Source organism: Capra hircus, chromosome 22 (genome assembly GCF_001704415.2).
Source record: "Capra hircus breed San Clemente chromosome 22, ASM170441v1, whole genome shotgun sequence".
NCBI lineage: Eukaryota > Metazoa > Chordata > Mammalia > Artiodactyla > Bovidae > Capra > Capra hircus.
The window spans coordinates 26,136,413-26,154,078 of NC_030829.1; positions in this window are offsets into that span (position 1 = coordinate 26,136,413).

Below are 17,666 nucleotides of genomic sequence, written 5' to 3' on the forward strand. Positions count from 1 at the left end.
TGCCATGGACTGTAGCCTGCCAGGCTCCTCTGTCCCTGAAATCTTCCAGGCAAGAATATTGGAGTGAGTAGCCATTTCCTACTCCAGGGGATCTTCTTGAACCAGGGATCAAACCTGGGTTTCCTGCTTTGCAGGCGGAGGATTCTTTACTGGCTGAGCCACCAGGGAAACCCCACGAATGGGAAAACTGCCCTTAAAAGAGGCCCCAGAAAGCTCCGTCCCTCCTCCCACCACATTAGACCACGATAAGTCTGAGATCTGAAAGAGGGCCCTTACCTGGCATGCTGTCTCCTGATCTACTATTTCCAGCCTGCAGGACTGTAAGACATAAATTGCTGTTGTTTATAAACTTTCCAATCTGTGGTATTTTGTTACAGTAGCCCAGATGGACCAAAACATAAACAATAAGCTACAAACCAAGTGTGATGTTGCTGAACAGGCAAGACCACTGAACTTGGAAGCAAACCATCTGCATTAACACCCAGTTGGGTTTATGAACTGGTTCATATTGTTGCTTAATCTCACTTTTCCCCCTAAACAGAAAAGCTCTTCAAACCAGATTCTATTGTTTGGCACACACACCAATCCACTGCTTATGTATCATGCACTCACAAATACATATAGGTGTTTTTGTATACATATAGTGTGTGTGCAGTATGTGAGAAGTTGTCTATACATTGAGATTTTAAGAACTGTAAGAAGGGCCTGAACTCCTGGTGTCATGACCTGAAACGCCTTCCTGCTCTTGATACTGCCTTTGTAAGAACCCAGACATTTAAGTAAATCACATTTCTTCCAACTCCATTATTCCTCATGGTCTGGGCTATGTCTTTTGTAAAGTGGCTCGAGGTAAGGAAGGCTCGGAAATAGAAATCTACAGGTGACATTATATAAAGATTCCAGTAGGAAGCAGAGTCCCATCATGTAGGGAAGTATCTGCAGATGTGTAGACAGGTTGAAGGAAACAACAGTGGTGGCTCAAGCCTAGAGTCTAGCAACAGTAGGAAGCACTAGCACACACGAGCTCCAGGTGAGGCGAGGAGGAAATAATGCTGCTGGAGACAAAGTGAGATACAACCATGCAGCAATGTATGAGCTGTAATCACGACAGTATGCAGCCTCTGGCAGAAAATGCAGCCTGGACAAAGAAGCAACCACTGAAAAGAGAAACCTGCCACTCTTTCTGTCTGTACAGGTCTCCTGCCAGTGCCTGAAAGTGAAAGTGAAAGTCGCCCAGTTCAGTACAGTCATTCAGTCGTGTCCGACTCTTTGCAACCCCATGAACCGCAGCACACCAGGCCTCCCTGTCCATCACCAACTCCCGGAGTTCACTCAGATTCACATCCATCGAGTCAGTGATGCCATCCAGCCATCTCATCATCTGTCGTCCCCTTCTCCTCCTGCCCTCAATCCCTCCCAGCATCAGAGTCTTTTCCAATGAGTCAACTCTTAAAATGAGGTGTCCAAAGTACTGGAGTTTCAGCTTCAGGATCATTGCCTCCAAAGAAATCCCAGGGCTGATCTCCTTCAGAATGGACTGGTTGTATCTCCCTGCAGTCCAAGGGACTCTCAAGAGTCTTCTCCAACACCACAGTTCAAAAGCAGCAATTGAAAAAAATAAAAATTAAAAAAAAAAAAGCAGCAATTCTTTGGCTTTCAGCCTTCTTCACAGTCCAACTCTCACATCCATACATGACTACTGGAAAAACCATAGCCTTGACTAGATGGACCTTAGTTGGCAAAGTAATGTCTCTGCTTTTGAATATGCTATCTAGGAAATACAAAGTGAAAGTTGCCCAGTTCAGTTCAGTCTCCCAGTCGTGTCCAACTCTTTGCAACCCCATGGACTATACAGTCCATGGAATTCTTCAGGCCAAAATACTGGAGTGGGGAGCTTTTCCCTCCTCCAGGGGATCTTCCCAACCAAGGGATCAAACCCAGGTCTCCTGTATTGCAGGCAGATTCTTTATCAGCCATGCCACAAGGGAAGTCCAAGAATACAGGAGTGGGTAGCCTATACCTTCTCTAGCAGATCTTCCCAACCCAGGAATCAAACTGGGGTTTCCTGTGTTGTAGGTGGATTCTTTACCAACTGAGATATCAGAGAAACCAGTGCCTGCCCCCAGCCAAATACTGCTTCTCACATGATGGTGATGTGGCTGGTATAAGGTCCCTACTCTGAGAAGCACAGACGTACAAGAAGCCAGCTAGCAAGAAAGCCCAGGAAATGCCGTGCACAAGCCATCACGCTCCCTGAACAGGCAGAGAGCAGAGGAGGGAGTATGAGTCTAAGGATGGAAATGGGAAATAGCCAGCACAGAGAGAGACCATCAACGTGCCTGGAAGAAACCCAGAAGGCAAGAACAGTATAAAGTGGGTGGGATGTGTCCCTGAATTGTGCAGTACAGAGCAGGAAGATTTTCGAGAGTAAATGGAAGGCTTAGTTCTTTGACTGAACTTGGGGAACAAGGCAAGATCCCAGCTCCTACACTGGAAACAGGGGTAAGAATCAGCTCTACCAAGAATAAAAGAACCTCATGGTAAGATATAGAGGAGGTGGTTGTGCAGTGAGTTATAAGCAACAAAGCAAGAGCTTATAGTAGGAATGGAATCAAGGATTCCATGATGCTCAGCACAGAGTAACTAACCTGAACTTATTCTTTCCCACACCTCTGGGTAAGAGTGTAGAGGAGGGAGGGTCCAAATGTTCCAATCTGTAGTAGAACTGATAAACTAGGAAGAGACATCCAAACAAGTGATTAGAAACCATTTTAATAATACAAATTTGTACTGTGGCTTCTATTAACATACTCTAAATGTAGAGGCAAAAATTGTAGCATCAACCTCAACTGGGAGGATGTTAAAACTGCGAATTATCAGTCTCCCCACAACAGAGGTATTGAATCAACATCTCTGGGGTGGGATTCACAAATCTGTAAATATCACTGGTTCTCAACCTGGTTGCTCCTCAGAGTTACCTAATGTGTTTCTTTAAAATGTCACTGTCTGCATTCTACCTCCAGAAAATCTGGTTAAGTTGGACTGAGAGGTATCATAGATTGTTCTAAAAGACAGCTTTATTAATCTCTCATGCCCCTGTGCACACTACTTACCATTCCACCTATCATGAGGTGGAGTTTATTTCTTCACCCATAAAATCCAGGCTTCATGATGTGGCTTGTTTTGTCCAGACAATTAATAGGAGAATGAGTTAACTCGTCCTTTTAACTCACAAGAGGTGAGTTAGAAAGACATGTAACATTAGGGCTTACTCTTTTCAGCTATTTTTGGAAACCTGAGATCATATTGTGAATAAACCCAAATGAGGCTATTAGACATGCCAAAAAGGAAATGAGCACCCTTATCTGATGATTTGCCAACCGCCAGATATGTCAGAGTCCATATTTAGTCACTCAGCCAGAGGACTACACCAGTGACCACAGGTGAGATGAGCAGAAGAACCAGCTGGTTGGGTCAAGCTCAATGGCAAACAAGTATGGTTTTTAAGATGCTAAGCTACAGGATGGGTTATTTGTTATGTAGCAAAAAGTGCTGATACAAGGTGTGAGGTTTTAAAATGATGATTTTTTTTTATGTGCAGTGGCTGATATTAAATCACGTGTTCTTCTACATGATCATAATTGGAATCATCTGGAAAGCTTTTAATATTAATGGCTGGGCTTCACCCTAAAAATGTCTGATATAATTGATAAGAGGTGTATCCAAGTCATCAGAATTTTTTAAAACTTCCCTAGTGATCCTAGTTTTTAGCAGAAGTTGATGATCGCTGCCCTTATATTTTTGTTGATATGGATACTTAGAAACACTTATGCAACCATCTACTTGGGTTTAGAAAAGGCAGAGGAACCAGAGATCAAATTGCCAACATCCACTGGGTCATAGAAAAGGCTAGGGGATTCCAGAAAAACATATACTTCTGCTTCATTAACTATGCTAAAGCCTTTGATTGTGTGAATCACAACAAACTGCGGAAAATTCTTAGAGATGGAAATACCAGATCATCTTACCTGTCTCCTGAGAAATCTGTATGAAGATAAATAAACAATCAGACGCAGAACAATGGGCTGGTTCCAAATTGGGAAAGGAGTATAAAAAGGCTGTATATTGTCACCCTGTTTAAACGTCTATGTAGAGGATGTCATGTGAAATTTCGGGCTGGACAAAGCACAAGTTGGAATCAAGATTGCCAGGAGAAATATCAACAACGTTAGAAATGCAGATGATACCACTCTAATGGCCAAAAGCAAAGAGAAAATAAACAGCCTCTTGAGGGTGAAAGAGGAGAATGAAAAAGCTGGCTTAAAACTCAACAATCAAAAAACTAAGATCATGGCATCTAGTCCCATAATGAGGGCAAATAGATGGGGAAAAAGTGGAAACTTGCAAATTTTATTTCACTGGGCTCCAAAATCACTGTGGACAGTGACTAAAGCCACAAAATTAAAAGATGCTTGTTCCTTGGAAGAAAAGCTGTAAAAAACCTAGTTCAGTTCAGTCACTCAGTCATGTCTGACTCTTTGCAACCCCATGAATTGCAGCACGCCAGGCCTCCTTGTCCATCACCAACTCCCAGAGTTCACTCAAACTCATGTCCATGGAGTTGGTGATGCCATCCAGCCATCTTCTCCAGTAGCATATTGGGCACCTACTGACTTTGGGAGTTCCTCTTTCAGTATCCTATCATTTTGCCTTTTCATACTGTTCATGGGGTTCTTAAGGCAAGAATACTGCAGTGGTTTGCCATTCCCTTCTCCAGTGGACCACATTCTGTCAGACCTCTCCACCATGATCCGCCCATCTTGGGTGGCCCCACATGGCATGGCTTAATTTCATTGAGTTAGACAAGGCTGTGTTCTGTGTGATTAGATTGACTAGTTTTCTGTGATCATGGTTTCAATGTGTCTGCCCTCTGATGCCCTCTCGCAACACCTACTTACTATCTTACTTGGGTTTCTCTTACCTTGGATGTGGGATATCCTAGACAACATATCAAAAAGCAGAGACATCACTTTGCCGACAAAGTTCTATCCAGTCAAATCTACGATTTTTCCAGTAGTCATGTACAGATGTTCGTTGGACCATAAAAAAGACTAAGTGCCAAAGAATTGATGCTTTTGAACTATAGTGCTGGAGAAGACTCTTAAGAGTTCCTTGGACAGCAAGGAAATCAAACTAGTCAATCCTAAAGGAAATCAACCCTGAATATTCCCCAGAAGGACTGATGCTGAAGCTGCAATATTTTGGCCACCTGATGCAAAGAGAAAGACTCACTGGGAAAGACTCTGATGCTGGGAAAGGTTGAGGGCAAGAGGAGAAGAGGGTGACAGAGAATGAGTTGGTTGGATAGCATCACTGACTTAATGGAGATGAGTTTGAAGGACAGAGAAGCCTAGTATGTTGCAGTTCATGGAGTCACAAAGAGCTGGACATGACTTAGTGACTGAACAACAACAATAAATTCTAGAGGCACCGTGAGTACAAAGGATAGCGAAAAAGGAGATAAAGCTCTATTAAGCCAAGAAGTAACCCTCTACACACCACATTTACACCCCTTTTACACAAGTGTTTATAGATCCCGACCCTTCTGGCATAAACGCTACTTGATGTGAGCATGGTTGGGGCCTTCAGATCAGCTTGCTAAATACCAGCCTCAAGAATCATAAATTCTCTCTACCTATAGTTATCATGTAAAAAAAATTATTCACATTTTATTGTCTATAGACTCACTTTTTGTTGACTGACTAAAATTGAGAACTTTCTATAAAAATCAGGAGATCCTGTGGATCTCGAAAAATCCCAGTCATGGCTATATCGATTCTCATTCTCAAAAGGCAATAAACTGAATGAAGCAGAATCACTTACTTGTAGAAACTTCCTTCAGATGGATATTGTGGTCTTCAGTTTATAGCTGTTCTCCTCCTTCCAGCTCAGGCCTTCATCCCCTCTCCTGCCCTACCCTCCATGCTCAAGGACTGCATCTGCTATTGTTTAGGTTATTTCCAATGCCCCTGTGGGCAGTGGATATTTTGCATTCTCAGATCATTCTCTCCTTAACTTCCCATTAGATTACATTTTGTCATTCAGTTACTTTCTTCCTTGTGTGGTTATGTCCTAGCTTACATGGGAAAATCTTTTCTATCCAACTAGACAGAAAACTTCACTCTCCAACTAAACAGCAAACTCCTTGAGGCCAGAAGCACTATATAAACTTTTTTCACATCTCTAAAGGAAACCAGCGCAGTGTTAAATAGATAGACAAATACTTAATAAATATTCACTGAAATATAGTTGAACAACTTGGAAGAGAGTGGTCATTAGTAACTTGAGTCAATTACATGTCCCCTTAATGTATAATTCAAGAAAGACTGAAGGCAGGAGGAGAAGGGGATGGCAGAGGATGAAATGTTTGGAAGGGATCACTGACTCGATCGACATGAGTTTGAGCAAGCTCCAGGAGTTGGTGATGAAGCCTGGTGTGTTGCAATCCATGGGGTCACAAAGAGTCGGACATGACTGAACAACTGAACTGACTGATTTAATGTATAATTACTACTGAAAACTGAACTGAAGGTTTTGGAGCTTCACAAAAGTACCATGTTAGAGAAGCCTGAATTTGGGAAATAAAAACCATTTCTAAAGGAGAACAAATGATTCATGCTGGTGCTTCTTAAGGGTTGTTTGCATGTCATATGCACTGTGTTAAATTCTGGTAAGGCATTCCTTGATACTAACAAAATAAATCTGGCTCTGCATCTTCTTTCACTGTTTTCAAATCACACATCTTAATATCTAGTTTCCTTGCACTTCAGGTCAAATAATAAAGAAAATTCATTAGACAGAAGCTTGGTATGCTCCTACGTGTACCTCTGCAAGAGAATTTTAATAATCAAAGAATTTGCTGATGTAGGGATATGATAAATTGCTTTGCTACAGGGTAATATAAACCTTAACTAGTATGATGAATACTTCTGCTTCATGAAGAAAGCCGAAATGCTGCAAACTATTTAAATATGTGCTTCTTGATAAATGAAGACAATCATCTGCAAATATTCTAGATGAGATACAATATGACTTCCATATGAAAGTGAAATGCCTCCAGAGGAACAAAGGCTCAAAGAAAGGAAACAGACACACAAAAGCATTTAATATCACCGGTGTATTTTGCGAAAGCATCTTTATATCAACAATTTTTTAAAAATTCATTTTCCAATTTATAATTATCAAGCTTAATAATTGATTTTCAAATTTCTTTTGGAATGCTGATTTCCATGGCTGATAATGAAGAAAGAGCTTTAACAACAGAAATCCCCAGGGTTTAAAAGTCATTAATACACAGAACAGTTGCTTTCTAGGCTTTTCTCATATGCTGATATTAAAACATAACAAAAAATATCAATTGAGGGGTTACCATATTTGCTTTTGTGTAGAAGATACAAGATGACAATATCCTGAAATCTCATGAAAATTTGACCAATGGCACCAACAAATTAAATAGCTGGATGAAGTCACTTGATATTTTTTCCTTGTCAACGTGCAGATGCTTTGTGGAATAGCCCATTTTACATAGTGTAATTAATTTCTACTTTTATGCTTATTAATACACCCCCCTATTTATTTAGGGCTTCCCAGATGGTACTAGTGGTAAAGAACCCACCAACAATGCTGGAGACCTAAGAGATGTGAGTTGGATCCCTGGGTCAGGAAGATCCCACGGCAGAAGGCATGGTAATCTACTCCAGTACTCTTGCCTGGAGAATCCCATGGACAGAGGAGCCTACAGGGCTACAGTCCATAGGATCACAGGGTTGAGACACGACTGAAGTGACTTAGCCAACACGTATGCACATTTATTTGATTTTCCTATGTTGTTCTTCTACGTTCTTGAAATGTATGCTTGCTTCATTTATTTAAATTTGCTTTCTATTATTTGCATTTGCTCTTAGGTTTGTAAGTGTTTCTCTTGATGTCACCATGGCTTCAATTTTCAGGGCCCAGTGTGATGTTCTTAAAACTTCACATTTCTTAATGCCATTTGCAGCAACACGCTGAGTGAAGTCAGACACAGAAGGCGAAATATCATATGACATCCCTTATGTGCAGAATCAAAAAGAAGTGATACCAATTAATTTATTTACAAAAGAGAAATAGACTCACAGACTTGGAGAACAAACTTATAGTTGCCAGGGGAAACCATGGGGGGAAAGAGACCGAGTTTGGGACTGACATGCATTTAAAATGGATAGCCAACCAAGACCTACTGTGTCACACAGTGAACTCTGTTCAATATTTTGTGGCACCTTACATGGGAGGGGGATTTGGGGGAAAATGGATACATGTATATGCATGACTGATCACCTTTGCCGTCAAGCTGAAACTATCACAACATTGTTCATCAGCTATATTTCCATAAAAAATAAAGTTTTTAGAAAATCTTCATGTTTTTAAACCATTTGCAATATAAGGAAGTCTCCAGCTTACAGTGGTTCAACTTCCAATTTTTTGACTTTACAGTAGTGTGAAGCAATACAAATTCAGTAGAAATTGTATTTGAAATTTTGCTCCTTTCCCCTGGCTAGTAATATGCAATATGAGACTCCCTCTTGATGCTGGACAGAGGCAGGGAGCCATATTTCCCAGTCAGCCATATGATCACCAGGGGAAACAACCCACTCATTTACAACCATTCTAGTTTTTCACGTTCAGTACATTGTTCGACAAATTCCATGAGATATTCAACAATTTGGTATAAAATAGGCTCTATTTTAGATGATTTTGCTGAACCATAGGCTAATGTGTTTTGAGTCCGTTAAACATACACTAGGCTGGGCTTCCTGGTGGCTTTGTGGTAAAGAATCCTGCCAGTACAGGAGATGCTGGTTCAGTTCCTGGGTTGAGAAGATCCCCCGAAGAGGGAAATGGCAACCCACTCCAGTATTCTTGCCTGGAAAATTCCATGGACAAAGGAGCCTAGCGGGCTACAGTCCACGGGGTCACAAAAGAGTCAAACATGACTTAGCTTCTAAATAATAACAACAATCTAACTTAGGCTAAGCTGTTAGTATGATGTTCAACAGGTTGAATGTATTTAAATACTCTTTTGATTTATCTAGTTTTGACTTACCAGGGGTGTATCAGGATGGAACCACACTGTAAGTCGAGGAAGATTTATCTATATCTCTGTTTTATATTCTCTTTTCAAGGCTTATTTAGAAGTGTGGCTTCTTACAGTCTTTCAAGGAGTGATGCTTGGCTATTCTTTAATTCCTACCCATCTAACTTCATTATCTCTTGATTCAATTATTTAAGCTATATATTTTCTGCTTTGGAGACTCTATTGTGGTTTTTGTTTTTGACCTAATACACAGAATTTTTTTGGTTGTGTTTAAAAATATGTCATGTATCTTTTAAAATTTAAAAATATCTAGATATACCTATTAATCCTATAAAATTTATTAATCATATTATTTATGTTCACATTCTTTACTCAGTGTCAACTGGATGTCAATTTTTAAAAGGAAAATGACTTTCTGTGTGATTTGGGAATGTTCTTTTATTTCTATTAGCATTATAGAGAGTATTTCAGTTTTCTGTGTTTGCAAAGATACCACATTGTCAGTGGGATATAAATATTTTTGATATAAACTTTTTTTCTAAAAACTTGAAAATGCTAAGAGGAAGCCAAAGAGAAATATAATAACTCAAAAATACATCATATGTGAAATGGTAAAAGTGGTTGTAGTCCAGAAAATTCTAGTCTATAATAGACAAGACTTGCGAGGGGATGGAAGAGGTAAGAAATAAACCATTCATGTTCAGTCTCGTCCAGCTCTTAGAGACGCCCAAGGCTGTAGCCCACCACCTTTTCTGTCCATGGGATTCTCCAGGCAAGAGTACTGGAGTGGGTGGCCATTTCCTTCTGCAGGGGATCTTCCTGACCCAGAGATCAAACCTACATCTGCTGCATTGGCAGGCGGATTCTTCCCCATTGAGCTACTTGGGAAGCCGGTGAAGTAAACCATCCGAAACCAAATCCGTCATGCTGTCACATGGCTGCGATATGCTAGTAGCCATCTGACTCCTAGAACCGTGTTTGGCCATAGAGAAATAAAATTAATAAACATTAAATCACCTTTTTCAACCACATGAAATAGGAAGCAGGATGGCACAGTGAAAAATGCAGGGCTCCTTGGCTTTGACTGTATTTCCCTTACACACTAGCTGTGTGATCTTGAGCCAGTTACTTACATCCTCTGAGCCTCAGAGTCTTAAACTGAAAATAATAAAGCCTTTCTAATAAGGTTGTTATAAAGATGAATGAGATAATTTGTGTAAATAACATAGTGAAGTGAAAGCATCTGGGACATGTAGGTAGTCTATAAAGGGCAGTCTCTATTGTTATTGTAGTAAAACAAACAGTACTCATATAATTTAATTATTATTCATGAAGCTTCTAAAAGGGGAATTAACATTCAAACCATGATGGGTAGTTCACTAGTTATCTATTGCTGCATAACAATTATACCACCAATTTAGTGGCTTGAACCAACAGACATTTATTATCTCACAGTTTTTGTAAGTCAGGAATCTGGGCACAGCTTAACCGGACCCTCTGCTTTAGGGTCTCTCACAAACTATAATGAAAGTGCTGAACAGGACTGGGGTCTTAAGTCAAGGCTCAGAGGGGAAGGGTCTGCTTCCAAGATCATGTTTGTTGGCAAAATCAGTTTCTTTTAGCCTGCTGGACTGAGGACCCTGATTTCATGGACTGTTGGTCAAGGCTATAGTGTGGCCTTCGCCATAGGGTTACCTACAACCTGGCAGGATGCTTCCTCAAAGGCAATAAGGAAGAAAGTCTTGCAGCAAGACAAACATTACAATCCTACATAACATAACCACAGAGAGATGTTTCATCACTTTTTATCTGACTTCTTTTGGGTAGAGCTATAGGTACCACTGATGCTGACTGGAGGAGATTACATGAGGATATGAATACTAGGAGGAAAGGAAGATGGAGACCATCTCAGTAGAGTATCCTCACCACAGGTAGAAGCTGGAAAGAGGGCTGTTTGGCATCATTTAAGAAATACTTTAAAATATTTGAAAAATGGGCTCCCCTGCTGGCTCAGAGAGTAAAGAATCTCCTGCAATGAGGGAGACCCGGGTTCGATCCGCGGTTGGGAAGATCCCCTGGAGGAGGGCATGGCAACCCTCCAGTATTCCTGCTTTGGGAATTCCGCGGACAGAGGACGCTGGAGGGCAATAGACCACGGAGTCACAAAGAGTCGGACATGACTGAGTGGCTAACACTATACAGTTTTAAAAAAGCAAACTAATATGCTGACAAAATTGGTTTAAACAGTCTCCTTAAGTAATAAAGTTTAACAATTGTCATTCTGGTAGCTCAGCTGGTAAAGAATCTGCCTGCAATGCAGGAGACTGCGATTCGATTCTTGGGTCAGGAAGATCTGCTGGAGAAGAGATAGGCTACCCACGCTCGTATTCTGGCATGGAGAATTCTGGCCTGAAGCAATACCTATTAAGGCTTCCCTGGTGGCTCAGATGGTAAAGGATCCACCTGCAGTGCGGGAGACCTGGGTTCGATCCCTGCTTGGAAAGATCTCCTGGAGATGGGAATGGCTACCCACTCTAGTATTCTTGCCTAAGAATCTCCATGGACAGAGGACAAATTTTAATCTAATCCAAGATTCTCATTAAGAATAACAAAAACATTGAAAAACATTGAAATCAAGCTGCAACAAAATGGGGTTAGTTGGACATGACTGAGCAACTTTCACTTTCAATGCCTTGTTTAGAAAATAGCAGCTGAACTCTTTAAATATTTGTTAAATGCATAATGAAATTTTACTTGAAGTCAAGAGTGAAATCTTTGAATCAGATGGGCAGTGTTTCTAACTCTTTCTCTGATAATTACTTCTGTGTGACCTGGGACCTTACTTAATTACCAGTGCCTAAGTTTCATCATCTGCAAAACTGAGGGTAATAATACTGCTCTTTATAGAATTGTTTTGAAGATTAAATACATTTATTCCTGTCAAGTTTTTAACATGACTATCCTATGTATGGAATAAATATCAGCTATTTTTATTATACTATTTAGTCAAAATGGATTAAAAGTAAGGACAGATAGTGGCTTTTAGAAATTACATATTTTTAATTTCTCACATTTAAGTATGTAAATAGCCATCACAAAGTGAGCTTTCACCCTTTTACCAAGTCAAATATTTGATAACTAACAGGGCACGTATAGCCAGGTTCCCATTTTGTTGCAGCTTGATTTCAATGTTTTTGTTATTCTTAATGAGAATCTTGGATTAGATTAAAATGCAAGAAAACAGGTGGTTACTCATATTTTAATAATAGCAGGGTGATGAAGCCTTTGTCTTCCAATTTAATTAATAAATTGTCCCCTTTTGATCCAACAGCAGTATTAACTTTTGGTAAATTATCAGCCTGCCAATATTTGTCAAACATTTCACACTAAATTGCTGTCATTCGGATTACAAATGTATGTGGTTCACAAACCCTCCTGGTTTTTTCCCAGGAGCAATGTGCAACTAAATGAGCTCAGAGAGAACATAAGGATTTGGAAGAACTGATCTGAATATAACAGAAGACATTTCACAAAAGCACTAGTTTGCATTCTTACACAGACTTGAGCAATGCTAACAAATTGCCTGGACTGAAAAAGGCTGTTTCCTTCTCTTTCCTGTTTCTTTGTATGTGGGAATTTATTGAAGAAATATTTTACATTGATGGTGAGAGAGTTTTACAATTAACCCACAGGTTGAAATAGTGTGGCTTGCCAGTATATCTTCACCAACTTCAGTTTCCTGGTGACCCAGAAATAGTTTTCTTTAATCCACCAAAGCCATGCCAATTGCCATAAGGGCATAGGCGCCAATGAGGTGGACCTCACAGATATTTCTGCTAAGGACTAATTAGACACTAGTTTCTAAGAGATACTATTTTATCCTTCATCTTTACCTTGCTCTTCTTTTAATTTGTCAGATAGGGACAAATTTATGTACTTTAAAAATCTTTAATTTTATTCAACTAAAAATGATTTGGGATTTTTCATATGTTAAACTCATATATTATTTAAAGTAAACAAATACTTGAATTCATAGTCAAGAAAATAAAAGTGCTTTCTTATTTAACTCCCTTAATAAAATTTCATAATTTCCTAATATATACCTTTATATCAATTGTTATTTTAAGTGAGATAAAATTGACAAGTAATATAACATTAGTTTCAAGTGTACAAAATAATAACTTGATAATTTGTGTACATCATGGAATGATCACCATGATGAGTGTAGTTAACATCTGTCACCATATGTAATTACAGTTTTTTCTTCCATTTTTTTCTTGTGATGAGGACTTTTAAGATCTACTCTCTTAGCAACTTTCAAATATTCAAAATAGTTTTATGAAATATAGTCACCATGCTGTATGCTATATCCCCATGATTTATTTAGTTTATATCAGGAAGTTTGTACTTTTAACGCTCTTAATCCATTTGCCCACTCCCTACTCTCATCATTCCTCAACTACCAGTATGGTCTCTGTATCTATGAACATATTTTCAGTTTGTCTGCTTGTTTGCTCTTTAGATTTCATATGTAACTGAGATCATACAATATTTGGCTTTCTCTGTTTGACATTTATTGTAATATATATGTCATATGTGCTTCCCTGGTGGCTCAGAGGTTAAAGCGTCTGTGTGCAATGTGGGAGACCTGGGTTCGATCCCTGGGTCCCCTGGAGAAGGAAATGGCAACCCACTCCAGTATTCTTGCCTGGAGAATCCCATGGATGGAGGAGCCTAGTGGGCTACGGTTCATGGGATCTCAAAGAGTCAGACACGACCGAGTGACTTCATATGTCATATGTATATATGTCAATCTTCTGTCCATTCATTGATGGACACTTATTTCCATTTAGCTATCATAAATAACACTGCAATGAACATGAGGAGGGGTACATATATCTTTTAGAATTAATGTTTTTGTTTTCTTCAGATAAATACTCAGAAGTGAAATTGCTGGTTCTGTTTTTAATTTTTTGAGGAACTGCCAGTTCAGTTTCCACCAGTACTGTTTCCACCAGTTCAGCTCAGTTCAGTCACTCAGTCGTGTCCGACTCTTTGCAACCCCACGGACTGCAGTATGCCTTCCCTGTCCATCACCAACTCCTGGAGTTTACCCAAACTTATATTCGTTGAGTCGGTGATGCCACCCAACCATGTCATCCTCTGTCGTCCCCTTCTCCTCCCGTCTTCAATCTTTCCCAGCATCAGGGTCTTTTCAAATGAGTCAGTTCTTCACATTAGGTGCCCAAAGTGTTGGAGTTTTAGCTTCAACATCAGTCCTTCCAAAGAACACTCAGGACTGATCTCCTTTAGGATGGACTGATTGGATCTCCTTGCAGTCCAAGGGACTCTCAAGAGTCTCTTCCATACCACAATTTAAAAGCATCAATTCTTCAGCACTCAGCTTCTTTATAGCCCAACTCTCACATCCATACATGACTACTGGAAAAACCATAGCCTTGACTAGACGAACCTTTTTTGGCAAAGTAATGTCTCTGCTTTTTAATATGCTGTCTGGTATTTATAATTTACATTCCCAACAACAGTGCCACAAAATTTTCTTTTTCTACATCCTTGCCAACATTTGTTATTTCCTGTCATTTTGAAAACAACCATTCTAACAAATGCGAGGTAACGTCTCATTTTGGTTTTGATTTGTGTTTCCTCAATGGTTATTGACACTGAGGACCTTTTCATATACCTTTTGGCAGTCTTTATATCTTCTTTGGAGAAAATATCTATTCAGATCGGCTGCCCTCTTTCCAGTCTAGATTGTTTACCTTTTGGCTGAATTGTTTCCCATATTTTTGCACAATTACAAATATATTAAGAAAAATAGAGATTGGAAGACACTTCGAATGTTTCTTTACAAAATTAAACATTCTCTTACCATATGATCAATCATAATCCTTAGTAGTTACTCAAAAGGAGTCGAAAACTTATGTGCAACCAAAAGCCTGCACATAAATATTTATAGCACCTTTTTCATAACTGCCAAAGCTTGGAAGCAACCAAGATGCTCTTCAATAGGTAAATGGAAAAATAAATTGTGGTACATCCAGATGATGGAATATTATATGGCACTAAAAAGAAATGATCTCTAAGCCATGAAAGGACATGGGGGAATTTTAAATACATATTGCTAAGTGAAAGAAGGCAATTTGAAAGGCTACATGTACAATTTCACCTATATGACATTCTGGAAAAGCAAAAGTATGGAGACAACAAAATGGTCTATGGTTGCCAGGAGTTGAGGGGTGGGGGAGAGAGAGAAAAATAGGCAGAGTACAGATTTTTAGGGCAGTGGAAATACTTTGTATGACATTATAATAATGGCTAATGCTATTATAAATTTACACAAATCTATAGAATATAAACATTAAGAATTAACCATAAAGTAATCTATATATTTTGAATGATTATGATGTTCCCTTATAGGTCGGTTGGGGAAGAATCTGCCTGCAATGCAGGAGACCCGAGTTCAGTTCCTGGGTTGGGAAGATCCCCTGGAGAAGGAAATGGCAACCCACTCCAGTATTCTTGCCTGGAGAATCTCATGGGGAGAGGAGCCTGATGGGCTACAGACCATGGGGTTGCAAGAGTCAGACACGACTTGGCGACTAAACCACCACCATCACCATGATGTGTCCATGAAGATTTATCCCCAGTAAGAAAAGAATATACCATTCTGGTAAGTGATGTTGATAATGGAGGAGGCTATGAATATATGGATTAGGGGGCATATGGGAAATTGCTGCACCTCCCTCTCAATGTATATTTAAACCTAAAAATGCTGTGAAAAATAAAGGCTTTAAGAAAGAAAAAAAGAAAAATACAGACACAATCTCTCTACATTGAAAAGAATAGCAGCCTTATTCCACTAAGCCATAACTCCAGACAACAGCGACCTCTGCTAAGGGTGAAGATTTTTTATTTACCTTTCTTCCCTTCTTCCTATTGCCTGCTAACTTAAATGCCCATTAAGTCTGTACCACTATATATTTGTAATATGAGCACCCACATCTCAGCTACTAGACCAAGACCGCCAGCTGACCTCACATACCATTGAATAGCAAACAGACAACATGATTGTTTCAAGATACACACACACACACACACACACACACACACACACACGCACACACAACTCTTGAAGGTATAGTGTGTCCAGGTAGAAGCGAGAAAAAATAATCCTTAAGGGCAATGTCTTTTCTCAAAATTCACCAACTTTAATATAGACAAGTAATAATAACAGAAGAATGCTCTGAATACAGACTGTCTGATTTTCTATCATGGGACCTTTGGGCAAGGTATTCAGTGCTTCAGTTCTAGGGACACAGTTTTTATAGAAAAGACCCCAAAGAAGACCAAGAGAAGTATTGAATTGGTTATAGTTATAGTTTAAGTGGTTGCCTTGTTTGGGAATCCTGGTTGGCTGTGATTGGTTGTTCTTAAGTTTTGCTTTCTAAGATTCAAGTGCATTGACTCTGGCTTGGGTTTTGGTTTGCTTTCATAGGCTACCAAGGCATTAGAGCAACCTCAGTTTAATGGCCTCCTTGCTGAAATACTTTAACAGAACGTAATGCTTCAGCTATTACTAGGGCTATACAAACTCATTCTGACAGAGAATCCATAGTGCTTTGCATGTGGTCTTTTTTGATTAAAGCCACATTTCCCACCTGTGAACACAACATATGTGCAGAAAGACTTACCATTAGCCCTTTCAGAACCAGTTCTGAAATTAATGCATTTTGAACAAATTCACATTTGTTTTTCCTCATCAATATTGCTATTGTTGTAAATGCCTTTTACATTAAAAACAGTTATATACGTGGCTCATCTTTGCTTTAGAAAAATTTTAAAAAGTAGAAAGTATGTCTAAAGGACAATACGTAAAGCAGTAAGTAGAAATATTTATTATCATTCTCTGTTATATAGATTTGAATACATTGATTATTGTAGCATATACTACTATTATTTGAATATAAGAGTTCCTAATGTTTCAGCTAATGTTTATTGAATGCCCACCATGGGACAAATAATGGTAAAGTGTTCTCAGTTGTTTCCTTAATCTTCTTTCTAACTTCAGGAGTATAATAATACTAAGCTTTACTGAAGAAGAATGAGGAATCTGAAGTACCAAAGAGGTAAGTAACTTTAATAACACCTTACATATAGTAGAGCAGTAGTCCCCAACATTTTTGACATCAGGGACAAGTTTCGTGGAAGATAAGTTTTCAAAGGACTGGGGGTGGGGGTGGTTTGGGGATGATTCAAGTATATTACATTTATTGTGTACTTTATTTCTAATATTATTACATCAGCTCCATCAGGTATTAGATCCTGGAGGTTGGGACACCTGCTGTAGTGGATGGACCAGGATTAGGATCTAGGCAGTCCTGCTCCACTGTCTACCTCATGCCCTCATTTAATTGTTAAACAAATACAAGTTGAGCCACTAAAAAATAATATTTCCTAACATTATCCTTATACCTCCTTTTCCTATTTGTTGATTCTCCGTCTTGTGAGTGTG